Source organism: Salvelinus sp. IW2-2015, unplaced genomic scaffold, assembly GCF_002910315.2.
Source record: "Salvelinus sp. IW2-2015 unplaced genomic scaffold, ASM291031v2 Un_scaffold1270, whole genome shotgun sequence".
In the NCBI taxonomy this organism is placed as follows: domain Eukaryota; kingdom Metazoa; phylum Chordata; class Actinopteri; order Salmoniformes; family Salmonidae; genus Salvelinus; species Salvelinus sp. IW2-2015.
This window is the reverse complement of record NW_019942810.1, coordinates 132,099-141,707: the sequence shown is the minus strand read 5'-3', so window position 1 is coordinate 141,707 and position 9,609 is coordinate 132,099. Positions and strand designations below refer to the sequence as shown.

Sequence of the window (9,609 nt, the reverse complement as noted above, 5' to 3'; positions counted from 1 at the left end):
AGAGAGGAGAGAGAGAGAGAGAAAGAGAGAGGGTAGAGAGGAGAGAGAGGGGAGAGAGGGTAGAGAGGAGAGAGAGAGGGGAGAGAGGGTAGAGAGGAGAGAGAGAGGGGAGAGAGAGAGGAATTAATATTTAGTCCTTGCATCCATAACTATGACTTTGAGAGTGGTTACATTTCTCCAGCCCCACACCTCAGCTTTATAGCAAACCAAGTGGCAGGGCTGCTGTGTCGTTTGCTCTAAAAGGAATTAAGGACCATGCCATTATCAGACACACCCACCTCTGGGCCACCAGGACGTTGAGTCGACTGAGTCCAGCAGAGGAGCTACTTCCTGTCCCCGTGGGGTCATCCGGTTTGCGTCCATAGGATGAGCTGGGAATAGCAACCAGACTTATTGACCATAATATCTACAGCATATTCTCTACTACAGCCACATAAACAGTGTCTATGGTCAGGTCTCCCTGGTAACAGAGGTCTTTTTTTGGCCACTACTTTTTTACAGTTGGATCAGTTTGGATGCCTGACTAGGACGAATAATGGGACAAGCTGGTTAAATAAAGACAATATAGTCAGAGACAATATACTCAGAGACAACATACTCAGAGACAATAAACTCAGACAATATACTCAGAGACAATATACTCAGAGACAATATACTCAGAGACAACATACTCAGAGACAATATACTCAGAGACAACATACTCAGAGACAACATACTCAGAGACAACATACTCAGAGACAACATACTCAGAGACAACATACTCAGAGACAATATACTCAGAGACAATATACTCAGAGACAATATACTCAGAGACAACGCATCCAGCAGTGTAATATTGAACACAGAAGAAAAGTGTAAGGAAAAGAGTGGGAACATCACACTTGTGTTTTCTAACTACATTCAACCAGAAGCCCTAAGAGTGGACAAACACACCAATGAGCAGAGCCAAGGCTGTAGGACATACCTGAGAGGCAAGGAGGGGGTGGAGCTACTGAGATCACTTCCTGTACTATTGAGGCGTCGGGTGTAAGAGGAGCTACGACTCAGCCAGCTGAGGGAGAGAGGAAGGGGGGGGGGGGGGGGGGGGGTGAAGAGATGGAGAGAGAGAGAAAGAGGTGGAGAGAGAGAAAGAGGGTGAGAGAGAGAGTTAAGGAGGGGGAGAGAGAGATGGGTGGGGATGTGAAAGAGATGGAGATAGAGGGGGGATGAGAGAAAAAGCGAAAGAGAGAGAGATAAGGAGGGGGGGAGAGAGAGAGATAGTGAAGAGAAAGATGGAGAGGGGAGGAAGAAAGAGAGGGGGGAGGAAGAAAGAGAGGGGGGGGGGTGATGCAGTGAAGCTCAAAACCTGTTTAGCTATTCTCAACACACACACACCACACACACACACACACACACACACACAGCACACACACACACACACACACACACACACACACAGAAGCTTGATGTAGTAGCCTTTCACTGCCATTCCATACTGTGGTACGTGACAGCATCTTGAGGCAAGCTGAGCCCACCTGCTAGTGCTGTCTGGGATGCTGTCTTGGGGATGCTGTCTGGGATGCTGTCTGGGATGCTGTCTGCGTATATTGAAGAGACGTCTGGTTGGACTGGGTTCACTAACCTGCTAGTGCTGTCTGGGATGCTGTCTGGAATACTGAAGAGACGTCTGGTTGGACTGGGGTTCACTCTGGCAGTTCTGGTTCCTGAAAGTACAAGGACTTTTGATGATCTATCAATATCTAGCTTTGAATAGTTTCAAACATATCACTACTACTAAGTTTGGTCCAGTCTAAGAGGACAAGTAGTGATGTAGATGGTCCAGTCTAAGAGGACAGTAGTGATGTAGTGGTCCAGTCTATGAGGACAGTATGATGTAGATGGTCCAGTCTAAGAGAGGGTAGTGATGTAGATGGTCAGTCTAACAGGACAGTAGTGATGTAGTGGCCAGTCTAAGAGGACATAGTGATGTAGTTGGTCCAGTCAAGGGACAGTAGTGATGTAGATGGTCCAGTCTAAGAGGACAGTTATAGTGTGTAGATGGTCCAGTCTAAGAGGACAGTAGTGATGTAGATGGTCAGTCTAAGGACGAGTAGTGATGTAGATGGTCCAGTCTAAGAGGACAAGTAGTGATGTAGATGGTTCCAGTCTGCTAAGAGGACAGTAGTGATGTAGATGGTTCCAGTCTAACAGGACAGTAGTGATGTAGATGGTCCAGTCTAAGAGGACAGTAGTGATGTAATGGTCCGTCTAAGAGGACAGTAGTGATGTAGATGGTCCAGTCTAAGAGGACAGTAGTGATGTAGATGTCCAGTCTAACAGGGACAGTAGTGATGTAGATGGTCCAGTCTAAGAGGACAGTAGTGATGTAGATGGTCCAGTCTAAGAGGACAGTAGTGATGTAGTTGGTCCAGTCTAAAGGACAGTATGATGTAGATGGTCCAGTCTAAGAGGACAGTAGTGATGTAGTTGGTCCAGTCTAAGAGGACAGTAGTGATTAGATGGTCCAGTCTAAGAGGACAGTAGTGATGTAGTTGGTCCAGTCTAAGAGGACAGTAGTGATGTAGATGGTCCAGTCTAACAGGACAGTAGTGAGTAGATGGTCCAGTCTAGAGGAAGTAGTGATGTAGATGGTCCAGTCTAGAGGACAGAGTGATTGATGGTCCAGTCTAAGGACAGTAGTGATGTAGTGGTCCAGTCTAAGAGGACAGTATGATGTAATGGTCCAGTCTAAGAGGACAGTAGTGATGTGATGTACAGTCTAAGAGGACAGTAAGTGATGTAGATGGTCCAGTCTAAGAGGAAGTATATGGTGTAGATGGTTTCCAGTCTAAGAGGACAGTAGTGGTAGATGGTCCAGTCTAAGAGGACAGTAGTGATGTAGATGGTCCAGTCTAAGAGGACAGTAGAGATGTAGATGGTCCAGTCTAAGAGGACAGTAGTGATGTAGATGGTCCAGTCTAAGAGGACAGTAGTGATGTAGATGTCAGGTCTAAGAGGAAGTAGTGAGTAGATGGTCCAGTCTACGAGGACAGTAGTGATGTAATGGTCCAGTCTAAGAAGACAGTAGTGATGTAGATGGTCGCAGTCTAAGAGGACAGTAGTGATGTAGATGGTCCAGTCTAAGAGGACAGTAGTGGATGTAGATGGTCCAGTCTAACAGAGGACAGTAGAGATTGTAGATGGTCCAGTCTAAGAGGACAGTAGTTGAATGTAGATGCGTCCAGCTAACAGGACAGTAGTGATGTTAGATGGTCAGTCTAGAGGACAGTAGTGGTGTAGATGGTCCAGTCTAAGAGGACAGTAGTGATGTAGATGGTCCAGTCTAAGAGGACAGTAGTGATGTAGATGTCCAGTCTAAGAGGACAGTAGTGATGTAGATGGTCCAGTCTAACAGACAGTAGTGGTGTAGATGGTCCAGTCTAAGAGGACAGTAGTGATGTAGATGGTCCAGGTCTAAACAGGACAGTAGTGATGTAGTTGTGCCAGTCTAACAGGACAGTAGTGGTGTGATGGTCCAGTCTAAGAGGACAGTAGTGATGTAGATGGTCCAGTCTAAACAGGACAGTAGTGATGTAGATGGTCCAGTCTAAGAGGACAGTAGTGATGTAGATGGTCCAGTCTAACAGGACAGTAGTGATGTAGTGTGGTCCAGTCTAAGAGGACAGTAGTGATGTAGATGGTCCAGTCTAAGAGGACATAGTGATGTAGTTGGTCCAGTCTAAGAGGACAGTAGTGATGTAGTTGGTCCAGTCTAAGAGGACAGTAGTGATGTAGATGGTCCAGTCTAAGAGGACAGTAGTGATGTAGTTGTCCAGTCTAAGAGGACAGAGTGATGTAGTGGTCCAGTCTAAGGAGGACAGTAGTGATGTAGATGGTCCAGTCTAGAGGACAGTAGTGATGTAGATGGTCCAGTCTAAGAGGACAGTAGTGATGTAGTGGTCCAGTCTAGAGGACAGTAGTGATGTAGTGGTCCAGTCTACGAGGACATAGTGATGTGAGAGTGTGGCCAGTCTAACGAGGACAGTAGTGATGTAGCTGGTCCAGTCTAAGAGGACAGTAGTGATGTAGATGGTCCAGGTCTAACAGGGACAGTAGTGATGTAGATGGTCCAGTCTAGACAGGACAGTAGCAGTATATGTAGATGGTCCAGTCTAAGAGGACAGTAGTGATGTAGAGGGTCCAGTCTAACAGGACAGTAGTGATGTAGATGGTCCATCTAACAGGACAGTAGTTGTGTAGATGGTCCAGTTCTAACAGGACAGTTTAGTGGATGTAGCATGGTCCAGTCTAAGAGGACAGTAGTGATGTAGATGGTTCCAGTCTAACAGGACAGTAGTGATGTAGATGGTCCAGTCTAAAGAGGACAGTAGTGATGTAGAATGGTCCAGTCTAAGAGGGCAAAGTAGTGATGTTAGTTGGTCCGCCAGTTCTAAGAGGACAGTAGTGATGTAGTGTCAGTCTAAGGACAAGGAAGCTGTCCCCTAAGAGGTACAGTAGTGATGTAGTTGGTCCAGTCTAAGAGACAGTAGATGGTTCCAGTCTAACAGGACAGTAGTGATGTAGATGGTCCAGTCTAAGAGGACAGTAGTGATGTAGATGGTCCAGTCTAAGAGGACAGTAGTGTATTGGAGGTTGCTGAGTGGGCACTCGTTGAGCCTATTGGTGAGTCTCAGTTGTCTTTCTTTGATTCCTCGTGTCCTCTTTCCTCGCCTACTTCTCAAAATACATCAGAGGGCGTTTTGAGAAGGAAACGAGGACAGAAGATGTGAGGAATCAAAGGACAAACAACTAGTTTAAACATGTAAACAAAGGCAATGACATCAATAACAATGATTTCTCTACCTTGGTGTCTGTGGTGGTGGTGTTGGAGCTGAGGCGTGGGCTGGAGGCAGAGCGGGGCATCGCTAGGCCCAGGCCAGACTCAGGGGCCCCGCGGGTGGACTCCTGGCTGGGGTCGTTGGCCCCTGAAGGACCCAGGGTCACAGAACTGCCTGCCTTACGAAGAGAGGTCCTCCAGGAGCCAGGGGCCGCACCGGGGGCTGAGCTAGGTGCCGCCTCTGGGGCTGGGGGCTTCCCTGGGTCCTGCTACTTACACAACAAAGAGAGAGAGAGAGAGAGAGAGAGAGAGAGAGAGAGAGAGAGAGAGAGAGAGAGAGAGAGAGAGAGAGAGAGAGAGAGTTAACCTTCTGAGTAATCTCATCACTTGGGCCAGGAATCAAATCGACTCAAATCAACAGCCTTCCCAGAGAGATATTAAAGGCAATTTCTCAGGAGTTCACAGGTCAAGCAGAATTCAAGAGCAGAGAGAAGTTGTTAATCTGAGCTTGTTTAAAAACCCGTCTTAAGTCGATTCAATTACGAGGAGCTACAATCTCCTAGCTCTCCTAAAGAGCATTTTGTTGTTGTTCAAACCGCAATAGAAAAACTGTGTCGTACCTTTTTGTCCGGTTCTCCTGAAGTGCTGGTTGCCGTGGAGGTAGCGTGGGTGGAGGAGCTGTTGCGTTTGTTGTTCAAGTTGTTGATGATCTCTCGGTTTTTGGCTTTCTCTGCAACAACAACACAACCAACCAGTCAGTCCGTGTGACTTGGGGACCATCAAAACCAACAAGAACAGCATCTGTACCAGAACATCAAGGGAACCAATACCATTACATCTGAACTGCCTTGTCTTTCAAATGGTTGGTGATAATAAGCAAGAATTGGAATTTCCAATTTACTTCCTGAATCGACCCCCCCCCCAAAAAACTCTGCTTTATAAATCTTCAGAGTATCTCTCAGGGTCCTGGTCAAAAGTAGCGCACTATATAGGGAATAGGGTGCCAGTAGTGCACTATGTAGGGAATAGGGTGCCAGTAGTGTACTATATAGGGAATAGGGTGCCAGTAGTGTACTATGTAGGGAATAGGGTGCCAGTAGTGCACTATATAGGGAATAGGGTGCCAGTAGTGCACTATATAGGGAATAGGGTGCCAGTAGTGCACTATATAGGGAATAGGGTGCCAGTAGTGTACTATATAGGGAATAGGGGGCCACTTGGAAAGCAAACTCAGTCTCTTACCTGATTCAGCATCGCTCTCAGATTCGTCATCCTCCTCTTCTGAACTGGAGCTACTGGAGGCCTTGCCCTGTCCCTGTGTCCCCTGTGTCCCAGGCTGGCCCTGTCCCTGTGTCCCCTGTGTCCCAGGCTGGCCCTGTCCCTGCGTCCCAGGCTGGCCCTGTCCCTGTGTCCCAGGCTGGCCCTGTACCTGCGTCCCAGGCTGGCCCTGTCCTCCCTCCTCCTCTTCTTCTTCGGCTGGGCTGCTGGTCAGAGCGGGGGGAGGGTGCTTCTCTCTCTCGTGGAGGCAGATCTTCTCTCTGCTGCTCATACGAGAGATTGAGGTCCTGCAGGGGAGGGGCAGGGGGGCGGGGACAGGATGACAGGTAGGCATGCAGGAGGCAATCAGTGAGGGCGATCACTCAGGGTGCAGCAAACCAGAGTGTGTGTGGGAAAAAACAAAGCAGGATGTCTAATGTGTCTGAATCTGGTCTGGAAACTGGACCAACATTTAACAGATTTGTAACAAAAACAATCTAGAAAATATCTCTATGATGTAGGTTTCCAAACATACAGTAGTACATCGGCATAGCAACAAACATCTGGAAAACCAACCCAGTGTGAAGAGGGCGTGACTAGAGGACTAAGGGAGGGCGTGACTAGGGGAGGGCGTGACTAGAGGACTAGGGGAGGGCGTGACTAGAGGACTAGAGGAGGGCGTGACTCAGAGGACTAGGGGGAGGGGCGTGACTAAGGACTAGGGGAGGGCGGACTAGAGCTACTAGGGAGGCGTGACTAGAGGACTAGGAGGGCGTGACTGAGATAGGGGAGGGCGTGACTAGAGGAGTAGGGGGGGCTGACTAGAGGACTAGGGCGTGGGCGTGACTAGAGGACTAGGGGATGGGCGTGACTAGAGGAGGGCGTGACTAGGGGAGGGCGTGACTAGAGGAGGGCGTGACGAGGAGGGCGTGACTAGAGGCTAGGGGAGGGTGGACTAGAGGAACGCGGGAGGTGGTGACTAGAGGACTTAGGGGAGGGCGTGACTAGAGGACTAGGGGGAGGGCGTGACTAGAGGACTAGGGGAGGGCATGACTAGAGGAGGGCGTGACTAGGGGAGGGCGTGCGAGGAGGGCGTGACTAGAGCGCTAGGGAGGGTGTGACTAGAGGACTAGGGAGGGCGTGACTAGAGACTAGGGGCGGGAGTGACTAGAGGACTAGGGAGGGTGTGACTAGAGGACTAGGGAGGGCGTGACTAGAGGAAGGCTGACTAGGGGAGGGCGTGACGAGGAGGGCGTGACTAGAGACTAGGGGAGGGTCTGACTAGGGGAGGGCGTGACTAGAGAGGGCGTGACTAGGAGGGGCGTGACGAGGAGGGTGACTAGAGACTAGGGAGGGTGTGACTAGGGAGGGGCGTGACTAGGGCGGGCGGACGTGACTAGAGGACTAGGGAGGGTGTAGCTAGAGGAGGGCGTGACTAGAGGAGGGTGTGACTAAGGGAGGGGCGTGACTAGAGGAGGGCGTGACTAAGGGAGGCGTGACTAGAGGATAGGGGAGGGTGTGACTAGGGGAGGCGTGACTAGGGAGGGCGTGACTAGGGGAGGGCGTGACTAGAGATAGGGGAGGGTGTGACTAGGGAGGGGTACTAGGGGGCGTGACTAGGGGGGCGTGACTAGGGAGGCGTGACTAGGGAGGGCGGTGACTAGGGGAGGCGTGACTAGGGGAGGGCGTGACTAAGGAGGGGCGTGACTAAGGGAGGGCGTGACGAGGAGGGCGTGACTAGAGACTAGGGAGGGTGTGACTAGGGAAGGCGGACTAGAGGAGGGTGTGAGCTAGGGGAGGCGTCGTGACTAGAGGAGGGCGTGAGAGGGGCTGACTAGAGGACTAGGGGACGGTGTGACTAGGGGAGGGCGTGACTAGAGGAGGGCGTGACGAGGAGGGCGTGACTAGAGACTAGGGAGGGTGTGACTAGGGAGGGCGTGACTAGGGGAGGGCGTGACTAGAGGACTAGGGAGGGTTGACTAGAGAAGGTGTGACTAGAGGACTAGGGGAGGGTGTGACTAGGGGAGGGTGTGACTAGGGGAGGCGTGACTAGGGAGGGCGTTGACGAGGAGGGCGTGACTAGAGGATAGGGGAGGGTGTGACTAGGGGAGGGCGTGACGAGGAGGGCGTGACTAGAGGACTAGGGGAGGGTGTGACTAGGGGAGGGCGTGACTAGGGGAGGGCGTGATTAGAGACTAGGGAGGGTGTGACTAGAGGAGGGTGTGACTAGGGGAGGCGTGACTAGAGGAGGGCGTGACGAGGAGGGCGTGCTAGAGGACTAGGGGAGGCGTGACGAGGAGGGCGTGACTAGAGGACTAAGGGGGGTGTGACTAGGGGAGGGCGTTACTAGAAGGAGGGCGTGACTAGAGGAGGGTGTGACTAGAGAGAGGCGTGACTAGGGAGGGCGTGACTAGAGGAGGCGTGACTAAGGAGGGCTGACTAGGGGAGGCGTGACTAAGGAGGCGTGACTAAGACTAGGGGAGGTGTGACTAGGGAGGGCGTGCTAGAGAGGGTGTGACTAGTAGAGGGCGTGACTAGAGGACTAGGGGGAGGCGTGACTAGAGAGGGGCGTGACTAGAGGAGGGCGGACTAGAAGTAAGAGGGTGGACTAGAGGAGGACGTGACTAGAGGAGGACGTGACTAGAGGAGGGCGTACTGAGGAGGGTGTGACTAGGGGAGGGTGTGACTAGGGGAGGGCGTGACGTAGGGAGGGCGTGACTAGAGGAGGGTGTGACTAGGGGGGGCGTTACTAAGGAGGGCGTGACTGAGAGGGCGTGACTAGGGAGGGCGTGACTAGAGGAGGGTGTACTAGGGAGGCGTGACTAGAGGACGGGCGTGATTAAGGACTAGAGGAGGGAGTGACTAGAGGAGGGAGGTGACTTGGTTGTTCTCCTCCTCCATCCATAACTATCTGTGGCAGTGTGAGGATGGATGACTAGCTGCCAGGCAGCTGACACTGGTGAACATACAACAGTAACACACAAGGGCTGATTCACTGATTCAGACCAGTAAAACACAAAGGGCTGATTCACTGATTCAGACCAGTAAAACACAAAGGGCTGATTCACTGATTCAGACCAGTAAAACACAAAGGGCTGATTCACTGATTCAAGACCAGTAAAACACAAAGGGCTGATTCACTATTTCAGACCAGTAAAAACACAAAAGGGCTGATTCACTGATTCAGACCAGTAAAACACAAGGGCTGATTCACTGATTCAGACCAGTAAACACAAAAGGGCTGATTCACTGATTCAGACCAGTAAACCTACAGGGGCTGATTCACTGAGTTCAGACAGTAAGGGCTGGTAATGTTAGTACATCCTGTCTGGTTCAGGTCAGTAGGCTGGTAATGTAGTACACTCGTCTGGTTCAGGTCAGTAGGCTGGTAATGTAGTACATCCTGTCTGTTTAGGTCAGTAGGCTGGTAATGAGTACATCCTGTCTGGTTTAGTCAGTACACATGTCTGGTAATGTAGTACATCCTGTCTGGTTCAGGTCAGTAACACATTAGCTGGAATGTAGTACATCTGTCT

General features: G+C 50.8%; 1 pseudogene; it reads right to left on the bottom strand.

Moving 5' to 3' along the window:
* LOC112070264 (protein phosphatase 1 regulatory subunit 12A-like) overlaps positions 1-9,609 on the bottom strand; it is a 77,329-nt pseudogene that overhangs the window by 23,535 nt on the left and 44,185 nt on the right.